The following is an 11,252-nucleotide window of genomic DNA, read 5'->3' as shown; positions in this document are numbered from 1 at the left end:
CTCCAACCCAAAGAAGTCGGGAGCTGGCGGGTCTAATGACCGAAGATATATATTCACCACCCAACGGGCCAAATAGGCATCGAAGAACAGAGACCTGAACCTGGCGCCGTTGAGCGAACTCCTCCTCGCACATCCCGACTCTACTTCCCATTCCCCTTCTTGATGATGAACCCTAGCTACCCTCTTGTACTGAATTCGTCGATTGTGAGTGAAATCCAGTGCTTGATCTAGATAAGCCTATTTGGTCCCTTGATAGTAAAGGGGTTTATTCTGTGAAGTCGATGTATAAAATGATAAATTTTGGGGGTATAACTTCAATACGGAAAGATTATATTTGGAGGATCAAAGTTCCTCCAAATATACATGTATTTCTCTGGTTAATGGTGCACAATAAAAGTTTAACCTCTGGACAAACTTGCAAAACGGCAGCATGTAGCTGACCTGACTTGTGTCTTCTATAATGAGCTAGAGAGTATTCAACATCTTTTCTTTAACTGTGTGGTGGCTCGTCAAGTTTGGGGTGTGTTATCTGTTTCTGCTGATATACATATTCCTGAATCTTTTAGTTCATTCATTCCCTTATGGAAGAATAAGAAGAGTCACGATGCTGTTAATCTAATCTGTGCTGCTACCTTATGGAGCTTATGGTTGTTTCACAATGAATTTGTTTTCCAGGGAAGAAAATGGAGAAGTATCAGGTGTGTGCTGGATTTGGTGGGGAAGCATATTCTTCAATGGAAGGTGCTATGCACGGACACCCAGGCTGCGCTACTCCTCCGATGCTTGAAGCTGCTCGACCATCATCGCGGGGAACTGCTTAGAATCACCTGGCATGTTGATGAGGCTGGGGTGGTTAGGTAATGGAGCTGCTGTAGCTGTGCGCTCTTGTATCCCTCCTTTGGGCTTTTAGCCATCTAGAACTTGCTTATCTCCGAGGAGTTTTTCCATTCAGTTCCATGTAATAAGTCCGCTGCAGCTACTCTCAGGCTGGAGCCGAAAGCTGTGAAACGGTCTGGTGACGGTTGTGCCTTTGCTTTTTAGTAAAAGTTGGGGCGGGGGGCAACCCCTTTCATTTCAAAAAAAGGACCATATCATTTGGTATTCAGAGCCAATCCACCACCTCCAAAATTCCCCCCACTGTAGTCACCATGAGCAGCCTAGCTGAGCAATTCGGTCGAATCCGGGACGCCGTGTGCGAGTTGCTGGAGTTGGTTGGTGCAGACGCTGAAATCATCAAGTCTCCCACACCAGCACCAACAACCGAAGAGATTGAGGTTGACCACGACAATGACACTGCCAGTCTTGCACGGTTGCACCTGTGGTGACTATCCCTGGTGTCGGCCTCGACGTTTGCATCGATGATGTCCTGCCTCATGTCTCCTCACCACCAACTATTGCCTTTGAGGAGGCTGTTGAGGTTGTCCCCTCTGCAACCAGCAGCTCATCCACCATGTTGTATGCCATGTGTTTGACGGAATGCCCAAGTTACAAGGGTGCCACATTGGATTTTGCGTTCACCCCAGCCACGACACCTACATCGCTCACGGCCACCGCCTTCGAGCAACTGCTAGGAAGGGATTTGGAAAGGATCATGCCAAATGGTCTCCAGCTGCTACTGTGACCTTCATGTATGAGCATGATATACATATTAATGAAGAGCTCATGGAGAAACTTACACTTGAGGAAAAACAAAGCTAGGTGGAGAGCAGCCCTACAAAAGTATTTGACATCGATCCTGTCACCCAACAAGGTCAGCCTGTTCTCTACTAGTGCTTCTCCGTCACTTGTTTTAACAACATCATCAATGAATCCGGAGTTTTAGGGGGTTTTCATATGCTATGCTAAACTATTGCTAGATTCACTGTGTTTGTGTGTGTGTGTGCGCGCGCATGGGGTTACGCACACAGGTCTGTGGGCGAACTATTCCTAGATTCATCAGACATCTTACATGCAGTATTAGTCAAATCATTCAACACCACAACTATGATGTTATGCAGTCTCCATGCATTACTGCAGATAAGCCATCAATATTTGCTGATGCTGCAATCTGTCACTACAAAGTTGTAGGCACATAATTGTAACCCAGCACCTGCTATTGTAAGGGGTGCAGGTGTTTCTATTCAGTGCTTGTGTACTTATATCTGCTAATCTTTTTATGGCTGTTAGAATTAAATTACTGTCAAAGACGCGCGTTTGTTTTTTGTCTGGCTGACAACTTGACATATCAATACGCATAGCACTGATACTTCATACTAGTTATTTTGACGACAAATTCTTATCGATGTTACAGAAATCTATTAAAATGGACTACGCAGAGCAATAATTGTTGTGTCGATATATTTACTAGTAACATGTGACTGTAAAACTGTGTTTACTATTACCAAAATTATGTTTCCATTCATGATGAAGATACCGCAAATTGCGCTGTTCTGTTTACTGAACTCTTGGGGTGCTTCTCCAAAGTGCAAGAAAACAAAATTACGGCAAGTAAGCAACCACAACAACATATGCAAACCATCCTAATGATTGTTAGAAGACATTCCTAAACTCTGAGAGCTCTAGTAGCCATAATTTACATTTCATGAATGCCTTCTTCTAGCAAATGCCTATCTGTATAAAATAATATATTTTCAAATTATTATGATAGATGGGGTTGTATTTTATTTTCATATATGCAAGTGGAAATTAAGCCATGGAGCAGTATGTTTCTAAATAATATACTCCCTCTGTAGACTAATACTAGACGTTTTAGGTCACTGAAATAGTGATCTAAAACGTCTTATATTAATTTACAGAGGAAGTACTAGATTGTGTGCTTACTAGTTGTGTGGCAGTTGGCCCAAACTTAAAAATATGCGGCCATTTGGCCATTTGTCTTATTTATTGCATATAACAAACCATTTGATTTTGAGCATGCATGCTTCTGTGTCACTGTCAGGTGACGATTGTGGATCCAGAGGCATACACATACGACGATGAGGTGATCAAGAAAGCAGAGGCCATCGGGAAGCCAGGATTGGTGGAGATCAACGCCAAGGAGGAGAGCTTTGCGTTCACCGTGGAAACGACTGGTGCCATCACATACGATGATGAGTTCATCATGAATGCTATCACGGTCCTAAGGCAGAAGTTGGACGCCATTCGCCAACAAGATGACGACGGCGATCTTGGCGAGCTCGACGCCCACCTTGTTGGAGGCTAACCGGTTGCTTTCTCTGGAAAAGAAATCACTGGTCGTGTCTTTGTTTCTTCCGTGTGTAGTGTAGGCTTGTCTGACTGGGGTGTTTGTGGCAAGAGGTAATGGATGATGCCTCCTTTGATCTTGGAATGGATGCCTCCTTTGGTATCCAGTACCAAAACTTTAGTGGATGAACAGTGAAGCAAAATGCAGCCTGATGGAGGAATGATGGAAACATCTGTTTGTTTACTACTGAGTAATACTATAATACTCCAACCAAGTAGGAAGGGGGGAAGCAAAATGCAGCCTGATGAATGCAACTACAATCAAGCACACATTTACATTGGGTGGTAATTAATTAACTAGCCCTAAATTATTCAAGTCAATCGAGGTGAATAACAATAAATGACTGGTGAACATCCATCTATGTCTGAAACCATGCTCTTCATGTCTCAAATAAGTCAACACATCCAAACCAATTAACCAAACCATAAACTTGAATGATGGAACCAGCAAACCAAGGCGAGGCAAAGCAGAAGAACAAGAGACAAATGGTTTTTATTCTTTCTACCAAGTTTGGATCCATATCTAACCTCCCAAGCAATCTGCCGCCTACCAGGTGAAAGTGCAATCATGCCCTTAATCATATTTTGATGTTGATGACAACATGTATGCTAGGGACTAATCATGTTTATCAAGTATATCTCAGGATTATGTCCCAAAGACCATGTGTGTGGATCATGACTAGGGATAATATGCATATAACTCAAGAATGTAGATACAAGACACTAACTTTGTTTACGGTTTGTTCTTGAGTATAGGGATCCCGCACTATTAAGAGGGGATCGTTGGATCTAGTGGAAGACTTGCTCAAAACCCACAACTCCTATTCTTTCTCCCCGGACGTCCGGTACTCTACGGACGTCCGGTCCTTCTCAGTTGTCCGGACGTCCGGCTCCCTCCGGTTGTCCGGTGTTCCTTTACAGAATGATATTTGCGGATTTTCGGAACTCTCTGGATGACCAACCTCCGGACGTTCGTCTGGTCTCGGACGTCCGACACTTTCACCACAGAACCGTATTTACGGATATCCGGGCTTCTCCGGTCTTCCGGGCTCTGAACGTCTGGCACGTCTCGGACGTCCGTATCCTGTGCCCTGATCCATGGCTCATATATTTCCAGTGGCCGGACGACCGATAAGTGTCGGACGTCCGGACTTATTTGTGCCACCGGACGTCCGGTATTGTCCAGACGTCCGACCTATCCTGTGCACTAAAGGGTCCCAAACGGTCACTTTTCCATACCCACTACATATATACCTCTCCCTTCCACGGGATAAGGTTGACCATTCACTTTGAGCTTTCCAAGAACACTCTTCACTCTCTCTCTCAATCACCTACATCAAATCCTAGATCCCTAAGTGATCTAGGAGCATTTGAGAGAAGTTCTCCGATCAAGTGATAGATCCATTCCTTCCCCTTCTTTGCACCAAAGGAATTTGTGATTTGAGCAAGTCTTGAGATTTTCTCCAACGTTCCTATTACTCTTGGAGGTTGGAGACTCCTAGGCAGTAGGAGTCATTCGGAGAGGAATCAACCTTTGTGATTACCCCCGGAAAGTTTGTGAGGGTTTGGAGATCACCCCAAGGTCTACCACTAGTGGTTGAGAAACGCCTCCATGGTGTTGTCTCAAAGGGAGAATAGGGTGAGCCTTTGTGGCGTTGGTGTGACTTCGTGGTAACATCCACCTCTCTAACGGTGACTAGCTTCCCTCCAAGGAAGTGAACATCGGCATACATCCTCGTCTCCTGGAGTTGCGGTTATTCCTAACCCTAACTCTCTACTTGTGGTCACTTGTCTCTTTGCACTTACTTACATCATATTGTGCTTTCTTACTTATGTGCTTGTGTTACTTGCTTAGTATTTAGTACTCACTTGCAATTGTTAGGCTCACCTTCATATTCCGCATTATTGCCTAAAATTGCTAAGCAATAATTAAAGTTTTGTAATTGTACCTATTCACCCCCCCTCTAGGTCCATCTTGATCCTTTTAATTGGTATCAGAGCCTCGTGCTCTATTCTTGTGGCTTAACTGCCCTAGAGCGATATGAACCCGGATGGGACTCCCCTGGTTGCAGATCCGAAGGATAAAGGCGAGGCTTCCTCTGAAGTCAACTCCTTTACGTCTGAGGATCTGGAATGGGCCCTTGATAAGCAAAAAGAGGAGCATGATGCTTCTCTTGAGGCCTTGGTCCAAATGAGATTAGCCACGTTGTCCACGGTGCTTGCACCACTCTCGGGTGGTGCGGCTTCGAGGCCAACTATGCATGCTACGTCACTTGGTCAACATCCTCCTAGCAATGAACACGCTAGTGTTCCTTGGCTTTATGCAAGACCTCAGGTTGAGAAACCAAGATATAATCCTCAAGGCAAACCTCCTTTACTTAGTGCCACTTCCGATTTTGCGTTGTGGAGAGTTGCTATGCAGGATCATCTTCGACATGGAAACGATGAGATGCTGGAGATCATGGAGTATGGTTATCATGTGGTTGATCGAAAGAACCCTACACCAAGAGAAATTTATGACAAGAATCTCAATGACACTGCAATCATGTGTATAAGGAGAGGTATGGATGAAAAGCAAAGGAGACCGTTCATACACATCACAAGTGCCAAGGAACTATGGGTAAGTATTATAAGATCCAAGACTGGCACCTCTACCCTCCGGAGTGCTCAATATGAAATTGCCAAGGGGAAATTGCAAAACTTTTGTATGGAGAAAGGTGAAACCCCCCATCAACTCCATGAGCGTCTCATGACTCTCGCTGCCGACATTGAGTCATGTGAGTGCGACAAGACACAAGATGGATTCAACATGACTAAGGGATTCCTTGTGGATAAGTTGCTTCATGCTCTTGCCCCATATCACCATCAAATGGTGTGGGACATAAGACAAGACCATACCTTCAAGGAAATGACTACAGATGACATCATATCCACCTTCCAACTATTTGAAGAGTCAAAGGCTAATGCCACAAAACATCTTGCCATGCATGGTACCCCATCATCAAAGATCAATCTTGCATTGAAGGCCAAGCATGTATGTGAAGATGAGCAAAGTGAAGAAGAATAAGAAGATGATGATGATGATGATGAAGATGGTGATGAGATTGAATTCGATGAGGGCCCTTCATATGAAGACATGGCTCTCTTTGTCAAGAAGTTTAGCGCGGGAAAATTCAAGGGAAGATTTGAAAAGAAGAAAGTAAGAAAATGCTACAACTGTGAGGAAACCAACCACTTCTCCAACGAGTGCCCTTATGAGAAGAGAGAAGATAAACCAAGGTTTCCCAAGACCTTTCCCAAGAACAAGTTGCCAAATCCTTTGAACTCCAAGCTTAAGAAGAGAGATGGAAAAGCAATGGTTGCTCAAGAGGAATCCAATCCGGATGATTTTAGTGGTGTTGCCGGAGTTGCTCAAGACTCTCAAAACACCTTGAGGTTAGTAAACAAGAGTGGTGACGTGGTCACCTACAACTACATGAAAGACTACAAGGGCAACGCTCACAAGTGCCTAATGGCAAATGCCATGGTTGAAGATGGAGAGGACCAAAGCTCTCCTGACAAGGTCAAGGTAACTCCATGATCAAATCCTCCACTTTTCACTCCTTCTACTCCTAGTGATGAGTATCTTGATGCGGAGGATAGTTATGAGGATGATGATCTAGATGATCCTATGATTGCTAAACTTAATAAGTTCATGTGCTCACTCAAAGGAAAGAAGCTCACTATGTTTCGTATGCTTATGGAGATGGTGAGTAAGCACACCATCACCATTAAGGAACTCAAAACCCTCGTCACCGAGGAAAAGGAAAAATGTGAAACCCGTGAGCGGAAAGTCCAATATGAGGAAGCACGAAATGATGAACTGTGCTTAAAAATTGGTGCGAATATTGATGTTCATACTAATGATCTTGCCTCCTTGAAAAAGACTATTGACTCTTGCGAAGAGTTAATGAATGATAAACGTAAGCTTGTGAAGTCTCATGCTTCTCTCTATAAGGATTGTGAGCTTCTATCCGTGTCTCTCAAGACTAAGGAAGGAGAGCTCATCGTTCTTACAAAGAGTTTTGAGATGCTCAAACTTACTTATCTTGAAACTCTAGCCAAGGCTTACTCTTCTCCTATTATCAATGTTGATGCTTGTACTACTAACTCTAGTAGTGATCTAGCATCTATTCTTGAGGAAAATCGCTTTCTCAAGGCTCAAATCGAGAAAGGTCTCATGACATGTGCTCAAGGGCAAAAGAATCTTGATGAGATATTGAGCCAACACAATGAGGTGTTTGCCAAAGAGGGACTTGGGTTTGACCCAATCACAAGCAAGAAGAAGACGTCCTCTCAAAAGTGCACAACCCCTCTAAAGGAAACATTTTTACGAGAAGGGCACAAGGAGAAAGGTAAGGTTGTGAGTGGGAAGGCCACAAGGGGCATGCCCACTCTCAACAAGCCTAAAGAGTTCATGCCTCCATCCTATGTACTTCATAAGACTAAGGATGGAGAAGTTTATGCAAAATTTGTTGGTCCTCGAAATGCATTCCGGTTCTATGCTATTTGGGTCCCTAAGACCCTTGTGACTAACTTGAGAGGTCCCATTGCAAAATGGGCGCCTCTAACCAAGTCTTAATTGTGTGTAGGTTGACTTCTCCGGTGGAGTGAAATGGGTGATTGATAGTGGATGTACAAATCACATGACCGGAGATAGCAAATTGCTCTACGATTTCATGGAAGCTATTCAACCTTTCATGAGCATTATGTTTGGTGGAGGTTCAAAAGGACAGGTACTCGGGTTGGGCAAGGTGGCTATCACAAATGACATGTCTCTTGCAAATGTCATGCTTGTCCAATCCCTTAAATACCATTTGCTTTCTGTTCGCCAATTGGCATCTGTTGGTTATGATACACTCTTTGGACTAATGGATGTGAAAGTCTTTAAGAGAGATACTCTTGAAGTGGCCTTTGTTGGAGAGTTGGATGGCAACCTTTACACGGTTGATTTCTCGAAAGAGAGCACATTCCATGAAACTTGTCTAATGGCCAAGGCCGACAAGGGGTGGCTATGGCATCGCCGGCTAGCCCATGTCGGCATGAGAAATCTTCAAGATATCTTAAAAGGGAATCACATCCTTGGACTAACCAATATCTCTTTTGAGAAAGATCGTGTGTGTAGTGCATGCATAGCCGGGAAGCAACATCAATCAAAGCACCCACCCAAGAACATTGTGTCTACTTCAAGGCCCCTAGAGCTCCTTCATGTGGATCTCTTTGGGCCTCCTTCATGGGATAGTCTTGGTGGGAAAAAGTATGGAGTTGTCATTGTTGATGATTACTCAAGATATACATGGGTGTTCTTCCTCAAGTCCAAGGACGAGACGAAGATCACCTTAATTGATTTTGCCAAGCAAGCACAACAGAAATTTGACAAAGAAATCTTGGCAATAAGAAGTGACAATGGCTCTGAATTCAAGAACTATACCTTGGAAGAATTCCTTAGTGATGAAGGGATTGAGCATCAATATTCAGCTCCATACACTCCTCAGCAAAATGGTGTAGCCGAAAGGAAGAACCGTACACTTGTAGAGATGGCAAGGTCCATGTTGGATGAATACAAGTCACCTCATAGTTTTGGGGCCAAAGCTGTCAACACCGCATGCCATGCATCAAACCGTCTCTTCCTTCGCACTATATTGGAAAAGACTCCATATGAGCTTCTAACTGGGAACAAGCCAAATGTCAAGTACTTTCGTGTATTTGGGTGCAAATGTTTCATCCTCAACAAAAGAGAACGGTTAGGAAAATTTCAATCCAAAACAATTGAGGGTATATTTGTTGGCGATGGATCAAACTTTCACGCCTATAGAGTCTACAACAAATCCAATGGATGTGTTGTAGAAACTTGTGACGTGGTGTTTGATGAATTTAATGGCTCCCGTGGGGAGCAAGTTGATCTAAGTGATGTAGGTGAAGAAGATTCTTCTCAGGATATTTTGACCATGGGTATTGGTGCACTTCTTCCTATGGAACAAGAACCTCATGATGATGAAGAAGATGGAAGTCTCACACATCATCAAACTACTTCAACACCCATACCATCACAAGTTCCTATTGCTCAACCGATGCCCTTAGCCCAAGTAGAAGAAGATGATCAAGTTCCTCTTCATGATAATCTTCAAGAACAAGATCATCATCAATGGCAAGAACAAGAAAGTCCAATCATTGATGATGAACCTCAACAAATCCAATATGAACAAGAAGATCTTCCTCCACACATTAATGATCCATATGTTGAGGACGTGGATGATGGACATGAAGTTGAACCTCGAGAAACTCTAACTTCCATCATGCCCCAAGTGGCCGGTCGCGTTGATGTTGACAAGATTCTCACCGGCATATCGGAAGGTAGAGTCACTCGTAAACATTTGACAAACTTTTGTGCTCACTTCTCTTTTGTGTCTAGTGTTGAGCCCCTCAAGGTACAAGACGCATTGATGGACAACGATTGGCTAGTTGCTATGCAAGAAGAGTTGAATAGTTTTGAACGCAACCAAGTTTGGTCATTTGTCACGCCCAAGATGCGACCCTATCCTAAAGGAACTCGAAGGTCCCACCAAGGATAGAAGCACATATTGAAGACGCTTTTGCAAGGTGGATATCATTACATCAACATTACATAATAGATAGGGATACATACATGAGGCATACAATGCCACTCGAATACAACATCACAATACATAAGAGCATCATCCGACTATGGATGAAACACAAATAGAAGCTCAAACGACATCCACCCTGCTAGCCCAGGCTGCCGACCTGGAACCTATCCCCCGATCGAAGAAGAAGCAGAAGAAGAACTCCAAAACAACCAAACATCGCTCTCGCGTCATGATCATCGCATAACCTGTACCTGCAACTGTTGTTGTAGTAACCTGTGAGCCACGAGGACTCAGCAATCCCATTACCATGGGTATCAAGACTAGCAAAGCTTAAAGGTAAAGGAAGTGGTAAAGTTGTGAGGCTGCAGCAGCGACTAAGCATGATATGGTGGCTAACATACGCAAATAAGAGCGAGAAGAGAAGCAAAGGAACGGTCGCGAAGCTAGCAATGATCAAGAGGTGATCCTGAACTCCTACTTACGTCAAACATAACCCAAAACCGTGTTCACTTCCCGGACTCCGCTGAAAAGAGACCATCACGGCTACACACGCGGTTGATGCGTTTTAATTCGGATCTGGTGTCAAGTTATCTACAACCGGACATTAACAAATTCCCATCTGCCAAATAACCGCGGGCAAGACTTTCGAAAGTTTATACCCTACAGGGGTGTCCCAACTTAGCCCATGATAAGCTCTCGCGATCAACGAAGGATATACCTTCTCCCAAGAAGACCCGATCAGACTCGGAATCCCGGTTTACAAGACATTTCGACAATGGTAAAACAAGACCAGCAAAGCCGCCCGCTGTGCTGACAAATACCGATAGGAGCTGCACATATCTCATTCTCAGGGCACACCGGATGAGCCAGACGTCGGGTTGGCATAGACCCTGATTGCCCAGGGGCGCCGGACATCGCTCGGTTTGGACCAACACTTGGACAAGCATTGGCCCCGGGGGGCTAAAATAAAGATGACCCTTGGGCTCCGGAAACCCAAGGGAAAAAAGGGCTAGGTGAGGCAAATGGTAAAACCAATGTTGGGCCTTGCTGGAGGAGTTTTATTCAAAGCGAACTATCAAGGGGGTCCCATAAATCACCCAACCGCGTAAGGAACGCAAAATCCGGGAACATAATACCGTTATGACGGAAACTAGGGCGGCAAGAGTGTAACAAAACACCAGGCATAAGGCCGAGCCTTCCACCCTTTACCAAGTATATAGATGCATTAATAATATAAGAGATATTGTGATATCCAACATAATCTTGTCCACCATGGACCAATCTTCAACTTCACCTGCAACTAGCAGCGCTATAAGAGGGGCTGAGCGAAAGTGGTAACATAGCCAAACAACGGTTTGCTAG

General features: G+C 44.2%; 1 pseudogene; it reads left to right on the top strand.

The window, feature by feature from the left end:
- The first annotated feature begins 1,476 nt into the window (after window positions 1–1,476).
- Window positions 1,477–3,202, top strand: LOC119339519 (annotated as a pseudogene).
- The last annotated feature ends 8,050 nt before the right edge of the window (window positions 3,203–11,252 follow it).

The sequence above is a fragment of the Triticum dicoccoides genome, chromosome 7B, assembly GCF_002162155.2.
Source record: "Triticum dicoccoides isolate Atlit2015 ecotype Zavitan chromosome 7B, WEW_v2.0, whole genome shotgun sequence".
Classification (NCBI taxonomy): domain Eukaryota; kingdom Viridiplantae; phylum Streptophyta; class Magnoliopsida; order Poales; family Poaceae; genus Triticum; species Triticum dicoccoides.
Note: the sequence above shows the minus strand (reverse complement) of the source record. Positions and strands in the feature narration are given on the sequence as shown.